At 41.0% G+C, this 11913-nt stretch overlaps 1 protein-coding gene across 6 annotated transcripts in view; it reads left to right on the top strand.

Moving 5' to 3' along the window:
- SAMD12 (sterile alpha motif domain containing 12) overlaps positions 1–11913 on the top strand; it is a 392536-nt gene that overhangs the window by 277763 nt on the left and 102860 nt on the right. The window lies entirely within an intron of this gene.

Below are 11913 nucleotides of genomic sequence, written 5' to 3'. Positions count from 1 at the left end.
GAGGAGATTGTTTGGAATCAGGTGAAAAGGTGGCTCTCCCAGGGCCAGAGAGAAAATAAGAGCTGGTGGAAGCCGAGCGCCACAAAAGGAGGGTCCTAGTCCAGAGGCAGGAGGAGAAAGATCAGCCAACTAAGAAAAGTAAAAGGGGAATGTTTTCTGGGAGACTTAATCAGGGCTGAGAGGCCCTTACATTGATTCCAAGCGCTCAGGAACCACAGAGTTCATGTCTTATTTTCAGTCACCTAGACTTGCCTTTATAAATTAGAGCATTTGTTCTTCCCATCAAATCATGTAACCCAAGAGTGAATATTTCAGACTTAGGGAAAAAATGCAATAAACGAGGTCGCAAGTGATGTTCCTTACGAAGATGTGTAGGCTAAACCTCTCTGCTTTATCCCATCCCCATGCACCAGTTTCTACATGGAAGAACCATGTTGCTCTTTGAAATTGCTTATTATATATCCTGCCTGCTATCCCAAATGCTCCCAATATAGCATGCTTTCTAAGGAAAAAGAAAATGAATTCATTAAGTTCCACGTACTTCTTTTTTTTTTTAAGGTTATTTATTTATTTTGAGAGAGAGCGCATGCGTGCACATGCGAACAAGTGGGAGAGAGGCAGAGAGGGAAAGAGATTCAATCCAAAGCAGGCTCTGTGCTGTCAGCACAGTGCAGTGAGTAGAGCCTAACTCAGGGCTCAAACTCACGACTGTGAGATCATGACCTGAGCGGAGATCAAGAGTCGGACGCCCAATTGACTGAGCCACCCAGGCGCCCCTCCACATACTTCTTGATAAACATGAGTACTTTCAGGTTGCTAACAGATTATCAGGTCTCACATTTAATATCTTGGAGGAATTCCGTAATCACCATCTCAGTTTTTCTGTATTTGGCCAAGTGGAAAAATATAAGTGAAGAAAAGCCAGAATACCTCTCTCAACCTGTAAACTAGCAAATTACCAAGAGATTATCTAATTTTCCTCCCTGCTGTTCTCACACCTGCATGCCATCAGTGTTTGGAACTAATTACTATGTCCATACAGGGGCATAAAGTGGTTTATGCTCTATATTGGCTTTCTAGTTTGGGTGTGTGAATGTTTGTGATGGAAAGTGCCTTCCTTAAGTCCCACCAAAGACATGTGACAGGAAGGAATCTCTCTTTTTTTTTTTTTTAATATATGAAATTTATTGTCAAATTGGTTTCCGTACAACACCCAGTGCTCATCCCAAAAGATGCCCTCTTCAATGCCCATCACCTACCCTACCCTCCCTCCCACCCCCCATCAACCCTCAGTTCTCAGTTTTTAAGAGTCTCTTCTGCTTTGGCTCTCTCCCACTCTAACCTCTTTTTTTTTGGGGGGGGGGAGGAATCTCTTAAATACCTTCATTACTGGTTTTGTACCAGTGGCTCTTGATAAAGGGAAAATTGCAGTTTTGAGATCTGTATCTTTAACATCTTAGTTTGCCCACATTCTGTTGACCACTTTGTGACTAACTACAAAGACATGGGGTGAGTTAATATTCCAGGGAACACTATAGACCACTTATTACAACATCTTACACACGCAGTAGGAAACAGGCTATTTTAAGAATGTAATCCTTACCCTCAAGAGCCAAAATTTGCAGCCCTATGATAGTGTTTTCAATGAATCATTAAGATAATCAGTCATATATTTTCTGTTGTTTTCTTATGAAATACCTTTATCTTACAAGAAGGCAGTGGCATAGTACAAGGAACAAGAATTTTGAAGACTGAAAAGCTGGGTTTAAATCTGGCAATAGACACCAGGTCCTATATTGGATTTTTTGAGTAATTTGCTAAATCTCTCTAAGTCTATTTGTAAAATTATGCAAATTATTCCCATCTTATAGGACAGTTGTAAGAATTAGTTTATAGAGAATATTTAGCACATTGTTGGACTTGTAAAGTGCTTATTCACATCAATACGCATTAATGTCTTTCCACTATACAACAGGCACTATTCTAGACACAGAGGAGACAAAGATATCAACCCTGCCATCAACAACTCTCTGGCTGGTAGGGATATCAGTCAGGGCTCAGATGTGAGAAGTAGAAACTCTCTAGCCATTTCATGCAGAAAATATTTAAGGTAGGGAATTAGGTACTTATAAAATTGTTGGAAGGGCTAAGAAGAGGTCCAGGGTCCCTGCGAATTCTAGAAATGACTCCCAAACAATACCAGCCATCTGGCCTTATGAGGTCAATTACTCTGTCCGCCTAAATGAGGAAGGTAGGGATTCAGGACAGTACCAGGGAAATTGCTGAAATTAAGGGCCCACTGCCTTAGCTGTTATTCAGGGCTAAGGGAGCCCATCATTGCAAGTGATTCTGGATACCCTTGGAGTAATGGCTGTTCCCAGGAGCCCTGCCACACAAAAGTCCAGTGTCTCCACCACTGGGGAGACAGCATCCAACTCACTTCCTCTATCAAAATCTCATGAAAGAGTAATTCATCAAACTTATAGTCTAGCTGCAAAGGAGTCTGGAAAATATAGTACTTAGTTTCACAGCCACCGCAGGACAAGGAAACCTGCTAGAAACAAAGTAGAATAGATATTGAATACTCCATACCCAACCCTGGAGAGACAAGCAGGTAAACCAACAATATGAGGGCTGAAACATTATTGGAATTAAAGGAGACGAAGCAAAGGAAATGGGCTGACAAAGGAAGGAAAAGGATTCTTTTCAAACTAGAGAGGCAGTTGCTGGGGAGGAAGAATGAAAAGAAAATAATGAGACATATGGATGAAAGAAAGAATTCTGAGCAGGAGAAACGGCCCAGGCAAAACGTTAGTGCTTCTTCTCATCCCCATTTTCAGAAGTGACCACAAACGTCTGGAGTATGAAGATTCACTTTTCCTTAAGAAAGGCAGAAGAGGCTTCCGAAATTATTTTTTAAGTACCAGAAGGTAAATTCTGTGGTTGCAGAGAATAAGTCTGTTTTGTTCCAGGGATGCGAGACTATACTGCGTGTCAGGAGCATTGATGGGACTCAGCAAATAAGAGCAGAATTAGTTTCCTTAAGCGGGATCATAAACCTCAATAAGGCAGGACAATAAATATGGAAGTAAGGGCATCAGAGACCCAAGAGCTAAATAAATATCCAGAGATAAGGGATGTCTCTATGGAACTTTTGAGAGGGAGTGGAATTCGAAGTAAAGAGAACTCTGTAAGCAAAGACCTATATGTTATAAGCATAAGACATATTCAAAGAGTATAGCTTAATCATGAATACAATTTGATTTTATAGACTTCTGGATATATAAGAGAGTAGTTGCATTCAAGGCCAGAAAAATAATTTGGGAATCATGGAAGATCTTATCCTGGAATTTTGGTTTACTTTAGCAGTAATCTTTGAATTACATTGATAATTTCCAGAGATGTGACCATAATCAGAATACATTTTCGGCACGTTTATCTAGTACTGTGATAAGCAGGATGCCAAGGAATACAGGGAGAGGCTGGAGGGTGTTAGGCAGCCATGACAACACGCCATGTGTTCAATGGAAGGGTTCGAACTGAGTTGTGCTTGAGAGAGTAGAAAGTAAACTGTCACACAGCACCATATTCCCTTTTGGGGCAAAGTGCATTTTTTCAAATTCAAGTCTGAAAAATAAGTGACACAGATTTTTCATTCAACATTTTTATTTTTATGAGTTTTATTCACACACATTTGGCTGGGCAAATAATGTGTGATGGCACTGACACTCGCTTGAAGGAGTAAGTATTGCTCATGTATCTTTGTGCCACCTTTTACTGGTTTCTCTGGATTCTACTACTTAATCATACTGATCTTTGTTTTCCTCCTCCATACAAAGGAAGTGAAACAGGGCCTAATACCCAAGGCACTTGTGGAAATTAAATAAGAATGTCCATGTGAAGCACTCAGCACAACAACCTGCATGTAAGTGCTCAGCCAGTGTGGTCACTGCTGTCATTATTATCTACTTCATCATCACCACCATCATCGTCCTCCTCACCAGGGAACTGATGTAGGCCATGTAGAACGGGGCAAGGAAGACTTTGGAGCCAAGCAAACTCTATCAGTCAGATTCCTGGCAGGAAACAGAGGTAACACTCAAATGGGGTGATTGGAAGGGAATTTAATAAAGAAATAATCATATTTACAAAGTCACAGGCAGGCTATGGGGAAAGAAAAAGGTCAATATCCTACTTCATCCTAGTTAGATGACAAAGGACACCGGTTATCAGCCCTAGACCTGAAGGGGCAAGAAGAGGGAACAGTTATAGGAACCTAGAAAGAGTCATGTAGCAGGAGCCGTTGATAAGAACTGTGATGTGACCTGCAGTGAGGGAGGCTGGGGAATCAATACCCTGACCTCCCTTTCTCTTTCCCCCAGCCCTTCTTCCAGGACCTCCTGTTGGCAGGACCCAACCCAACGGGAGGGTCAGAGGGCCCTGTGATGCAGTGTGTATAGGCCAGTGTCTAGAAGTACAGAGCATGATAGGGAGGGGTGCAGAGCAAAACTAGGAAAATAAATAGGATATATCCAGCACACACATACTCAGCTTTGAAGCCACTTTGCAACTTTAGGCAAGTTGCTTAATTTCCCTGAGCCTCGGGTTGCTCACTGTAAAGCAAGGGTATTAATAATAGTAATTATTAAGAGTTATGCAGGTTATCATAAGCATAAACAAAGATGATGTCTGGAAAATGCCTAGCAGAGCCCCTGGAACATAGTAGGCATCAATTAATGTTCTCCAGCCCCTCCCCCACAGCTGATGACAGCTCTCTCCACTTGTGGCTGTTTTATAACCTTCATGAGTTCCTCAGGAGCAGCATCTCGCATAGTGCGGTCCATAGACCATGAGCTTTAGAGGCATCTGGGGTCCTTTTCAACAGACAAGTTTGTGGCCCCCACTTCAGACCATCTAAATCACAAGCAGAAGGGTGGGGATCCTCATTTCAGACAAGTTCCCCCAAGTGATTTTTATGCACAATAAAGTTTGAGAGCCATCATCCTAGTCGTCCATATTTCTAATTGACGCCCACTTGGGTAAAGTATAGGTGAGATTTATCTGTGCTTGGCAGCCATTAGGTATAGTTACAGCCCATCAGCTCTGTGAAGAGAGGCTATCAGACCGGGACACTAACAGTCTGTCTTGTGGTGTTAGGCCATGCTGATTCTCCATTTTACTGGCTTTATTAATACTTGAGGAACAATGTTCCCAAGCTTTTAATTAAGAATTCTCTAACATCCCAGGCTCTAATCATTTTCTATGTTGGATATGGGCTTGGTGAGGGGCTGGGTCTTACCCCCCTTTCAAAGAAAATTTAATAAGCAAAGCAGAGGATGTTAGAGGGAATAAAGCTTTTTCAAAGCTTTGTAGATGAGAATAGGTCAATTCCAAGTATAAACAGGAGGAGACCCAAACGTAGAATGAGATCAGAGGATCAAGGATCTTGCTTTAATCTAGTAAGAAAAAGCATAAGAAAATTCAGCCATGTGGGACAAATCAAGCTCATGATATGGGTCCTGAATTTGTAAGGATTCAGATTGGGTGCAATAAACAGAGACTCAAAATAGCAGCAGCTTAGACAAAAGAAGATTTTATTTTCTTCTCACATAAAATTGCAGAGGTAGAGCAGGGCTGTGATGGTGGCTTTATTCCACAGGGTTCTCAAGGGCTCAGGCTCTTTCCAGCTTTAGGTCCTGCCCTCCCCAGAGTGTGGCTCATGTCCTCTTGTTCCATGATGGGACTCCAATTATCATCCTTGCTCCAACCATGGGAAGATGGTGCACAGTATGGAGCAGCTTACTTACAAAGAAGGTTTAGAACGTGACACACAGTGCATCAGATTACATCACTTTGGCCAGAACTTGCTGTCACGGCCACACCGAGCTACCAGGGAGGTGTGGAAATGGAATCACAGCTAAATATTCTGTTAAGTAAATGGTACACTGAAGACAGGTAGGAGTTGCTGCTATAGGTTCTGCATCCTGAGAAATTTTAGATCTTCTTTTCCCCATAGGACGGTTATCAGTCAAGCTCCAGTCAGGAGCCCAGAAACTACTCCAGGTATATTTAGAGAAGGGAACTTAATGAAGGGAATTAGCACAGGTGTGACAGTGAGACAACACAGAAGTTAGCAAAGTAGGAAGTTTCTACCTTTCCTGGGGCTGGATGGACAGAGGAGGAGGCAGAACTTAGAACCTCACTGGCCTCTTCTGGTGGGAGCTGGAGCCAAGAGGAGATGCAGCCACTGCCCAAGTGCCTCCAGAAGCAAAGTGATAGAGGAAGAAATATGCTGGCCTTTCCCTTCTTCTATCCCTCAGTCTCTTCTTAGTGTCCCATTGGTTAAAACGGCCTGGAGGCCAGAGGGCAAAGGAGTCTGGGGAATGTAGTTGCCTGCAAACAGAGCAGGCAAAGGCAAGTAAAGCATGGATCTGAAATCAAACAGGTGACTAGAACCACAGCCACTCCCCAGTTGTACGCCAGGATAAATTAGTAATCAAGACCTTGCTGGACATTATTCCTGGATGCAGTTGAGAAATTTGCAAACAAAAGAGGGTCCTTCTGTGGAAAGCAAAGACTAAAACTGATCTTGTACATCAAGGTTCACGGCATCGTGCAGAATAGCAAAAACAGAAACAACCCAAATGTGTATCAACACATAAATGAATAAACAGAATGTGTATGTGTTGGAATATTATTCAACCCTCAAAAGCAATGTAATTTTGACAAGTACTAGAACATGAATGAACATTGAAATCAGAAGCCAGACACAAAAGAACAAATATATTATTCCGCTTATATGGAGTACTTAGAATAGGCAAATTCATGGAGACAGAAAGTAGACTGGAGGTTACCTGAGGCTGGAGGTGGGGACAAGGGAGGCTGTTGTTGAATGAATACAAAGTTTCTATTTTGGATGATGAAAAAGTTCTGGAAATGGATGATGATAATGGTCATACGATATTATGAAATACTTGGTGGCACTGGATTTTGCATTTAGAGTAGTTAAATACTAAGTTTTTAAAAAGTAAAAATTTAAAGCATAAATGCATTTGGGAAGCAAATGTATTTACTGATTACAGAACCCCTTATGAAAAGGTGAATGTTGGTAATAAGACAGTAGAAGCTAAAAAATGGACAAAAGAGTGGGATCAAAAGACCATGAAGATTAAAGACAAAAAAAAACAAAAAACAAAAAAAAACAAACAAAAACCAAAAACTCTGTTTCCAGGATTGTTGTGAAGTTTTAATAATACTTTCTGGGGAAAAAATATTGCTTCCCTCTTCCCCAAACTGAAGTTGCTATGGTCAGGAAGCATATACATAAGTCCAAATGAAAAGGCAAAGGCAATATCAGAAATATACAGGTAGAATTGGATGTCATACACACACACACACACACACACACACACACACACACACACACACATAGGAGAGAGCAAGTGAGCATGAGAGTGCATGCTTCTGAAAACTCAAAAATAGGTAATCTCACAAAGGACTAAGAGAAGATGCAAGCACCTAAAAAGCCTATAGGGAATCCTTTGAAGAATGGAGATACCTGGGGAAAGGTTCAGTTTCTGGGTCACCTATTAACAAAGAGTGGAAGGGGTCAGGCTATACTCAGCTATGTCAAAAGCAGCCCAGAAATGCCATGGAGGACAAGCACTCAAAGATGGTTGTTGGCACTTGTACCTGAGAAGGTCATTGACTGCTTGATGAAGGCCATTTCTGTGCATGGTGGGGGAATCTGAGCTGGGATGGGATGAGCAGAACAGTCTTTTCTGTATTTCTCTATTTGCTTGCTCAACAGAAGCAGTAAACAAACCCTATTCCCAGAACTGTGCTGACAACATTGATGATGGCGGTGCACAAATTAGGAGGTAAACAAAAAGCCATGTTAATTTCAAGCTCCATTAGAAACACAGGCTGGAAAAAAAAAAAATCAACGTCTGCCAAATAAAAAAGGTCAAAATTGGAAGGGAAAGAAACTTTGATTTTGAGATCCTAAGAAGATAGTGCCAACACTGAAAACATGGGAAGATTCGTTTCCTCTTTCACTTTTGTTAATCATAGGATTTTTAAAAAGCTCTCTTGTTAATGTCTTCTCTGATCAGATATGTGAGGTGATGGAGTCTGAGTCGCATGTTCTTTCTCCTGGAAAAGGAAACCATGCAGAGTTTGGAGTGTAGCCACAGGGTTCCGTTCCAAAGCTGTCTGCTATTTTGTCTCATCATTTTTTTTTTAACAATCTCCAGTACTGTTTATGACCTTAGCATAATGCATAAGTATTATTCTTTTGCAGACTCCACAACATAAGTTGTCTCTGAGGTGAAGCTGACATAACATAGTCTTGTCTAAGAGACCTTGGACCCTTTAATCCCTTGTGAAATGTGTTGCAAACCCAAGATCAAGTCCAGGAAATGCACACGTCTTTCTCATAGTTGCTTGTGTTGAAGGGGATGATACATAAATGAAAACCGATATCTCTCTTAAGTTCTTTTCTATGTCAGGGCAATGATCATTCTGAGTCTTTGATGATGAATGAGTCTTCATCTGTAAATGTAAAGCCATATGTATTAACTTAGTTTCCTTCCAGGCATTTTTGTAATAGTGAGCCTCACATATGGCTTTATAATGTTCCAGTACCAGATGCCTGGCTGTACTTTGATTCAGTATATGCAAGAAGAAAATATATACAAGAACATCACTGTAACTTTCTGGCTAGGTAATCAGTCAGGAGTTCCATCCCACCAGAGGCAAGAGGTTGACCTTGTTGATTTCTCAGGCTTCTCTCTCTCTGGATTTTATGATGCTATGACTTCTTTTCCCAGAGGTACTAAATTTGAAGAATCAATCACTAAATGCAATCAAATCCACCCTGCCTCCCCCTGAAACTGGGTATTTTTAAACATGCACACATATGTAAACATATATACATTTCAAGAACAACAGATTTCCCTTTTGATAATGGAAATATACTTATTGCTAAATTACATTTTAGGACTGAGATCCAGGTATTAGTTACAGTGGAAAGTGAGAAATTGTAGGAGGTTCTTTTCTTAGAACCAGAACATGGATTATAGCCTGAGTTTAATTAAGTGTTGCTCATGGCACCACGCAGGGCTGGCACTTAATTATATTCAGTTTATCTTTTTATGTACCATCTTGACTAGTCTCCAAATATCTTGTCTTCTCCATCTCTGTTAGAAACTCTTTGATATCAGAACTAATGTCATACAGTAGACACGAATTAATGTATCTTAAATTAATGGGCAAAGGAATAGATGTGGCTACAGATTCCAGATGTTACCATTCAGATTTGAGATGTGACCTAAGAAATTTGAGTGAACAAGTGAGGATGTTCCCTGTTCTTCCCTGGAGGGCATCCAAATTCTCCTCCTCTGGCTTCCCTGAGTATTAGACAAGTTTGATTTTTCTCCCTTTGGTCCTTTGCCCTTTTAATCTGCCCCAGCAAAAATGCACAACTCTGTATTACTAGAACGTATTGTGAGGAGTGTTCCCATCTTCCAGCACTTGTGTATTGATACACTTACTTTATTGTTGGCCTTAGCTTGAGTTTTATAATTCTCTCAGTTTCCACTGTTATTTTCTAAGTATGTTGTCTTTGCCTTATTTGTCACAGCTTATCAAGATGCCTGTTCTAAATGAGATAGTCCTAAAATACAGGTCAAGGACTCTTGGCCTGTGGACATTTTCCCTAAGAATAACATCAGGCACTAGTGCCAGTGGTTATGTCTGGGAAGTGTAGAAATATGGAAGAGGACAACATTTACTTTTCATTCTGCAACCGTGTGTATCGGATCATTTTTGTCCATGAGCCCGTATTTTATAACTTACAAACCGATTAGAAAAAAAATACCTGCATTCATCATGACATATGCCATTCTAGCAGATCTTAAAAGTGTTAATGAGGGGTGCCTGGGTGGCGCAGTCAGTTAAGCATCTGACTCTTGATCTCAGCTCAGGTCATGATCTCAGTTTGTGAGTTCAAGCCCCACATCAGGTTCTGCACTGATGGTGTGGAGCCTGCTTGGGATTCTGTCTCTCCTCTCTGCCCCTCCCCTGCTTGCTCATATTCTCTCTCTCTCTCTCTCTCTCTCTCTCTCTCTCTCTCTCTGTCTCCCTCTCTCCCTCTCCCCCTCCCTCCCTCCCTCTCCCTCTCTCTCATTCTCAAAAATAAATGAATGAACTTAAAAAAAAGTTTTAAGTGTTAATGAAATATTGATGAGGTTTATGTATATCTTTAAACAAATGAGCAATCTCATTGTTTTAACATACAACACTTCAAGAGTCCAGTATTTCAGCTTTTGAAGCATTTCATAGGTGGCTGTAATTAAATACTGGTTGGTGATTCATGCTGGGGTCCATTTCTGGGTGGACAGTAGCTGAGCTGCTTTTGAATCTGCAGCTTTTAGTTTTGAATGACATGCCCCCAGTGGGCATTTTAATAATATAGAAGGGGTTTCAGTCAACGGATCAAGAGAACCACTTGCATCAACGCTTTTCATATTTTTATTTCACATTTTCACTCTTGGTCGTGTTCACAGCTGTCACACTGTTCACATGTATGGGTCCTCCATGAGGGTCACAACTTGCTGATTACCCACATCTAGTGGTCCCACCACATTTCACTCTTTGAATTTCCAATTTTTTTCTTTAAGAAAAAATCTTTAAGATTATGTCATTTTTGTCCTGGGCTTTTAGTCCCATGCCAGGCTATTTGATCCTGCTTCTAATTTGTCATTAGCATTTCTACTCAGACTTGTTTGACTTGCTCAAAAATGCATTCGGTTCTTATGAACATCTTTGTGTATTGTATGAAGTTCAAAATTGGTAAGGTATGTTTAGGTTTGCACATTGTAGAAGCTGTAAGCTTACTTCCCAGTAGAGTCTGTGGGTAAACGCTCAAAAGCATATGCAGTTTTATGAACATGCAGTATCTATATGTAATCTGTAACATTTACAAATTAACAACAAATACGTAAAAGAGAATGGCTAAATAATCCCTGACCCTGGGCTTTTCCAACCTTAATTGCATCAGAATCACCTGAAGGGTTTGTGGAAACACTGCTGAACTCCTGATTCAGTCAGTCTTTTCTCTTCTAACAAGATCCCAGTTGATTTTGACTCTGTTGATCCAGGACCACATGTCGAGAACTGTCGCCACCCCATTTCTCTTCCTGAGCACACAGAAACACTGTATTTCCCAGCTGCACTTGTAGTCGGATTGGGACAGATGGCTGCATCCAGGCCAGAGGCATGCGTGTACCGCTTCCAAATCCAGCCACAAAATTCCCAGTGTCGTCTTCCACTCTGTCTCTTCCCTTTCCTAGGCAATATGGAGGCTACGTATTGAAGATGGTAGCTTGCCAAAATGGAAGGCACCTGGATCTCTGAGTTTGTGCGTGGAGGAAAGCTGCCTTACTCTCTTAAAACTATCATGTGAAAGAGGAATACACCTTTGTTATAGCAAGTCACTGAGGTTGGGGCAGCATTGCCTCAACTACCCGAGTACACACGACTTTCATGTGATGAGTGCCTAACACTCAGGATACTTTTATTATGTAAATTTAAGTGGAGATTAAATTAATGTACCGCATATTCTCCCAATCCAAATGTATATATATATTTAAATTTATTTATACATACTTAGCCTAAAGCCACATTCAGTTGACCACAAAGAGATTTTTGCCAGTCCTTCAGATCATCTCCTAAATCTGCCTTAGTACATTTTGGGCGGGCTTCCATCTGAAATTTTCTACCTGCTGCTTCTGGAACTCCTGTATTCTCACATTCTCAAAATGGTTACACCCCCAAATCCTTTGCTTCAAATTGGATGAGACCCATGTTCTTTTCCTCTCAAAGTCCGTCACAGGACAGCTCTGCCTGACT

The sequence above is a fragment of the Herpailurus yagouaroundi genome, unplaced genomic scaffold (assembly GCF_014898765.1).
Source record: "Herpailurus yagouaroundi ecotype Mexico unplaced genomic scaffold, PumYag 186, whole genome shotgun sequence".
In the NCBI taxonomy this organism is placed as follows: Eukaryota; Metazoa; Chordata; class Mammalia; order Carnivora; family Felidae; genus Herpailurus; species Herpailurus yagouaroundi.
The sequence above is the reverse complement of the archived record's forward strand: the minus strand, read 5'-3'. Positions and strand labels throughout refer to the sequence as shown.